Source organism: Sminthopsis crassicaudata, chromosome 2, assembly GCF_048593235.1.
Source record: "Sminthopsis crassicaudata isolate SCR6 chromosome 2, ASM4859323v1, whole genome shotgun sequence".
NCBI lineage: Eukaryota > Metazoa > Chordata > Mammalia > Dasyuromorphia > Dasyuridae > Sminthopsis > Sminthopsis crassicaudata.
The window spans coordinates 655,995,534-656,002,453 of NC_133618.1; positions in this window are offsets into that span (position 1 = coordinate 655,995,534).

Genomic DNA, 6,920 nt, shown 5'->3' on the forward strand with positions numbered 1-6,920 from the left:
TTGATCACTGGAAGGAAAGTGATGACACCAAATTATCTCCATTGCTACATTGTAGAGAATTCCATGTGGCTTTTAATAACTGCAGGAACAACACTTGATAAAAATGTGATATGTACACCGCTGTAGTAATGGACAGTATCTGAAGTCTTGTCTCTGCACTTGTTACCTTTTTGGTCTTGAACTTGTTAAGATCCGCTTTCGCACTTAAAAAATAAACAAGTTGAATTAGATACTTCTAAGATCCCTCCCAACTCTAAATCTAAATCTGTAATCTTATGTAAAAACTTCCTCATTCTCTTATTAAAGGGATTCTCTTAGAAATAGGGAAGTGGGCACATGGAAAAGAGGTAGATATTCTCCCACCTATTTACATGAGCATCTTGAGGGAAGCTCCTTTATTAAAAAATGGAAGTAAACGTTGAACCCAAGTCTCTTCTAAACTTCTCCCTAAAGAGCTCTGCCATCCTCCCTCCTGTCCCCTGACAGTTTGTGGTTGTGCAATTGAATGTCATGCCAGATATATTTCTGGCATACAGCTATCTGTACTCCGGATATACTTCCAGGGACTCCTCCACAACCTGTCAACATAAACACCTCTAGACACAGGAGCACATTTCTTGCCCCTCTTAGGTAAACCTCCAACATACAAAAGTCTTTTCTCTCTCCCCAGGTCATCAGATTCCCTTTTTCTGACAACCTTCCCCACCACAAAGGGCTTTTCTCCCCACTAGCAAATGCTGACACACGCTCCCCTTTCCCCACCCTAGGAAACCACACCATTTGCCCGGGGTGTGGCTACAAGAGTAACCACTTCCCTTTCTACTTTGAAGACAGTTTTTAACCTGGGAGATTAGGTCAACTTTTGCTCTTCTAATTTTATGCCTCATTTTACTAAATGGAGTTTTCATGCCCCTTCTATGAAAATAATTTGTAACTACAACTATATATTTTGAGGTGCCTTTTTGATCCTTTAAAATGATAAGGAAGAAAAATGTTCAAAGTCTGATGTTTTTTTGGAAATGTTTGCAGTTCCTTTTTCATTTCAACAAAGAGTAAACACTTAGTGATTTCTTAATTCCCACAGGTTCATCCTAAGAATTCAGATGAACTTCTTAATCTTCCCTGGCCATTTTAAGAATGACTTTGGAGATCCCGGATTGAGTTAGAAGAAAGGGAAATTTTGAAACATATTAGTCCCCTACATTTGTCTAAGGCTCTTGATGCTATCAAAAGTCACCAGGCCAGTGACTATAACCTAAGGTCAAATTGAGAGAAACTAAGTTAAATAAATTGCATAATTAATATATTAATTGAATCATTATTTTGTTAATGCAATTAATTACAGATAAATAGTTAAAGATATGGATAGACAATTTTCAGATGAAAAAATAAAGCTATTTCTAGTCATATGAAAAATGCATGCATGTACCCTTTGATCCAGCAGTGCTACTACTGGGCTTATATCCCAAAGAAATACTAAAGAAGAGAAAGGAACCTGTATGTGCCAAAATGTTTGTGGCAGCTCTTTTCAGAGTGGCTAGAAACTGGAAGTTGAATGGATGTCCATCAATTGGAGAATGGTTGGGTAAATTATGGTATATGAAGGTTATGGAATATTATTGCTCTGTAAGAAATGACCAGCAGGAGGAATACAGAGAGGCTTGGAGAGACTTAAATCAACTGTTGCTGAGTGAAATGAGCAGAACCAGAAGATCACTATACACTTCAACAACAATACTGTATGAAGATATATTCTGATGGAAGTGGAAATCTTCAACATAAAGAAGATCCAACTCACTTCCAATTGATCAATGATGGACAGAAACAACTACACCCAGAGAAGGAACACTGGGAAGTGAATGTAAACTGTTTGCACTACTGTCTTTTTACCCAGGTTACATATGCCTTCAGAATCCAATTCTTACCATGCAACAAGAAAATTGGATTTACACACATATATTGTATCTAGGTTATACTGTAACACATTTAATATGTATGGGATTGCCTGTCATCTAGGGGAGGGAGTAGAGAGAGGGAGGGGAAAATTTGGAAAAATGAATACAAGGGATAATGACGTAAAAAAATTACTCATGCATATGTACTGTCAAAAAATTATAATTATAAAATTAATAAAAAAGTGAAAAATGCATGCATGAATGAAAAAATTTGTTAGGGAAATGAAAATTATGATAACTCTGAGGTACCACTTCACACCTCTCAGATGGGCTGAAATGTTGGGAAAAGATAATAATAAATGTTGGAGAGGCTGTGGAAAAACTGGGACACTAATTGGAATTGTGAACTGATTCAACCATTCTGCAGAGCAATTTGGAACTATGCCCAAAAGGCTATAAAACTTTGCATACTCTGATCCAGTAGTGTCTCTCCTGGATTTGTATTCCAAAGATATCATAAAAAGGGGAAAGGGACCCACATGAGCAAAGATGTTTGAAGCAGCTCCTTCTATGGTAGCAAGGAACTGGAAACTGAGTGGATGCTCATCAGTTGAGGAATAGCTGAATAAGTGATGGTACATGAATGTAATGGAATATTATTGTTCTATAAGAAACAATTAGCAGGCTGTTTTCAGAAAGGACTATTTACATGAACTGATGGTAAATGAAATGAATAATACCAAGAGAACACTGTATACAACAACAAGATTATGTGATGATCAGCTATAATGGACTTGGCTCTTTCCAACAATGAAGTGATTCAGGCCCATTCCAATAGACTTGGGATGGAGAGAGTCTCTGCATCCAGAGAGAGAACTGTGAGGAATGAATGTGGATCACAACATAGCATTTTCACCATTTTTGTTATTGTTTGCTTGCTTGGTTTTTTTTTTCATTTTTTCCTTTTTGATCTGATTTTTCTTATGCAGCTTGATAAATGTGAAAATATGCTTAGAAGAACTGCACATGTTTAACCTATATTGGATTATTTGCTGTCTAGAGAAGAAGAAAAGTGGGAAGGAAGGAAGAAAAATTGGGAACACAAGGTTTTACAAAGGTGAATGTTAAAAACTATCTTTGTATGTATTTTGAAAAATAAAAAAATTATTTAAAAATTTTAAAATATAATTAATTGAATGATCAATAAATCAATTGCAGTTGAATTGCATTTTGATCTGATAAAATCTTAATATGCTATTCCTTCTCCCCCTCCCTCTTAGATAACATTTTCAATATAATATTGGTTTTAAATGTGAAATTCCAATGAGGAAATAATGTTGGAATTTCAAGCCCTTTGGCAGAACAAGAGAAATATTTTAATGAACTAAGAGTCTTTTATTTTCCCCAAATTATATCCCTTGAGTTGATGGCTGCCATTTCTATCAATGAATAAAGTCAAAACTGCCTCCAATAAGGAAGAAAAATAACAATGTTCATTGGATTTTATTCTCAAGGCTTAGGTCTGAATTTTGGCCATGATTATGGGAAAGTTGCTCAATAATAATAATACTTGCTTAAAATTGTATAAAATTTTCACATTTTACAAACTGTTTTCACAAACATTACCTCCTTTCAGTCTAACATTGCCTTAGCGTGCATAGGGGACTCAATAAATGTTTGTCGAAATAATCACAACAACCTGGGGAAGTTAGGCAAGACAACTATTTTCATTATCTCCATTTCACAGATAAAGAAAATGAGACTTGCTAAATGTTCCAGCAAATGTTAGAGAAACAAGAGAGGCAAGTTAAGAAGGGAAGAAATAGGTTTGTCTTGTGGAGAGAGATCTCTTTAGTTCTAATCCTATGATTCTGTGTTCCTGCAAAAGCCTATTATAGCCAGCATATTTATGAAGGGACACAACAGCCAAAATGCTGATATAGATCCTTATTCCAGCCCTTCAACTACTAGAAAAATAGAATCACTGGGAGCAAAAAGAAAAACAAACAAACAAACAAAAGGTGAGGACTTGGAGATAGTGAACCAAGTGTCTATCATCATCTGAAGCACTGAAGGTGGCTGTTCTTGCATTTTGCTGTAAATTCTTTCTTCTGGAAAAGCGTTAAGGGACAGGTCAATTCTCCGAAAGCTTCCACAGCTAAGGATCATAACATCTGAAGGAGTTGCAAAGCAGCCTTTGCTGATACAGGTGTTGTGGAATGAGATAAATTGGAGGCAGAGGGAAGAGGAGGGAGGTCAGACAAGGCAACAGTTTCTCAGTAAAGAGGTCATAGAACAGTACCTGTCTCTCAGTCTCCTTGTATCATCGTCATCATCTTCTCACATGAAGAGATCCATTCTACAGGCCTGAGTTAGATCTCCAGCAGCCATTGGCAGGTGGCTCCCATATTACAACACTTAATAATTTTGTGATGCTACTCAAGTCACTATCCGTCTCAATTTCCTCAACTGCAAAATGGTGGTCATAATAGCACCTACCTTCCTAGAAGGATCAAATCAGATGATATTTGTAAAGCACTTAGCACACTGCCTGGAATATACATAGCAGAAGCTTCATGAATGCATATTTCCTTCCATTTGGGTTCTTTTAAAATATATTATGAATCATTTATCCTGAATATGGTTTGTTTGTATTTTTTTGTTTTCATGTTGTCTACCCCCTTAGAGTGTAAGGTTCTTGAGGGATTGTCTTTGCCTCTTTTTGTTTCCCCAGGATTTAGCACAGTGCCTGGCACGTAGTTGATATTTAATACAAGTTTATTGACTGAGTCTGCAAAAAGTCTAGACATACGTAACACAATAGTGCTGGGGTTCATAGAGAAAAAGAGTCTTTGGTAACTATCAGGTGGTATATGGATTTATAGAGACAGCAAGATGGAACAGTGGATAGAAGGCTGGGACTGAAATCAGGAAAGCTCTTCTTCCTGGACTCAAATCTGCCTTGAGACACATAAGCTTTGAGAGTCTGAGCAAGTCATTCAATCCTATTTGCCTCCTTTCCTTATCTATAAAATGAGTTGGAGAAGGAAATGGCAAACCACTCCAGTATCTCTGCCAAGAAGCCCCAAATTTGGTCAAGAAGACACAACTGAAAAACAACATGAACTTTTTTTTCCCAACATGAACTTAAATGGGAAAAAATTATCTTTATTTCAAAATAATTGGTTTCCTTTTTAATTCAATGTATTTTATTTCTGCATTTTAAAACATTACTCTGAGAAAGGTCTATAGGCTTCACCAAATCATCAAAAGAGATCCATGACATAAAAATAGGTCTTAATTTCCCCCAAAATTGCTTATCCTATCAGTAACTTTTAAAAGAAAAGTATTCACATATTTGGGGTTTTTTTCTTGTTTTTTTGTTGTTGTTTTACTGGTTATACATGGTTATACATATAACTTTTTAAATATACATTTCTTTATGTTGGGAGAAAAAAAATCAACAAAAGGGAAAAACCATGAGACAGAAAAAAAGGGGAACATAGCATGTGCTGATTTATAGTCAATCTCCATAGTTCTCTTTCTGGATGCAGATGGTGTTTTCTATCTTAAATTCATTGAGATTGCCCTGGATCATTGAACCACTCAGAAGAACCATGTCTTTCATAGTTGATCAGTATACAACCTTGCTGTTATCATGAATAATATATTCCTGGTTCTGCTTGTTTTACTCAGCATCCGTTCATGTAAATCTTTCCAGGCCTTTCTATTTCTATTTCTATTTCTATTCTATTCTTTCTATTTCTATTTCTATTTCTATTTCTATATGCTCATCATTTTTTTACACAACAATAATATTCTAATACTTTCACATATCATAACTTATTCAGCCATTCCCCAACTAATAGGCCTTTATTAATTTTCCAATTCTTTGCCACTACAAAAAGAACTGCTACAAATATTTTTGCACATGTGAGTCCTTTTCCCTCCTTTATGATTTCCTTGGGATGAAGTCATACATTTTGCTTTAGCACAACAGTTACTTCCCAACAAGTATCTAAATTAAGATCCTAACAAAGTACATCTCTCTCTCTCTCACTCTCTCTCTCTCTCTCTCTCTCTCTCTCTCTCTCTCTCTCTCTCTCTCTCTCTCTCTTTCACACACACACACACACACACACACACACACACACACACACACACCATAGTTTACCTATTATTATAAGAAAGAAGGGATATATCCTTCAACTTTTGTCACAAACATAGATAATTATGTTTATAAGTACAGAAGAATATATTACCCTTAAGGTTGATTTATATCATTATAGACATTATGTATGTCATGTGTGGCTCTATTCCCTTCATTCTTTATCATGTCATATAAGTCTTCCAATATTATTCTGAATTCCTCATATTTTTCTTTCCTTGTGGCACAATAATATTCCACTCAATTAACAATTTATTCTGACATTTCCCAATGGTTGAGTGTATGCTTTGTTTCTAGTTTTTTGGCTTGATTCAGGACCTGTTAAAGTAGCATCTTGCTTTGGAAGAATGTTGTTGTTCAGTTCTGTTCCGCTCCTCATGACCCCATCTGGGGTTTTCTTGACAAAAATTCTGGAGTGGTTTGCCTTTTTCTTCTCCAGTTCATTTTACAGTAGAGGAACTGAGGCAAAAAAGGTTAAGTGATTTGCCCAGTCACAAAGCTAAAAAGTATTTAAGGCCAGATTTGAAATCAGGTCTTCCTCATTCCAAACCAGCATTTGATCCACTGAAACAGAAAGAGTGCTGGTAGAGGCCAATTAATATATGACACAGAGTGGAATTAGCCTAGATCCACTAACTCCCAAGTCCAGAGTTCTTTCTATTGAACTATACTTTACGATTTACTCATCTTTATGTAACCAATGGACTAAGATCCCCACCCCTTCAAAGATTCTGGGCTCACACAGATCAGGGCTAGTTTTGGGAACTGACCTAGGAAGGGTCATTTTCTCTCTTTGGCATACATATATAGTTTAGGTATAGCTCAGGTCAAGTTTTCCCCAGACTAGGTAAAAGAAG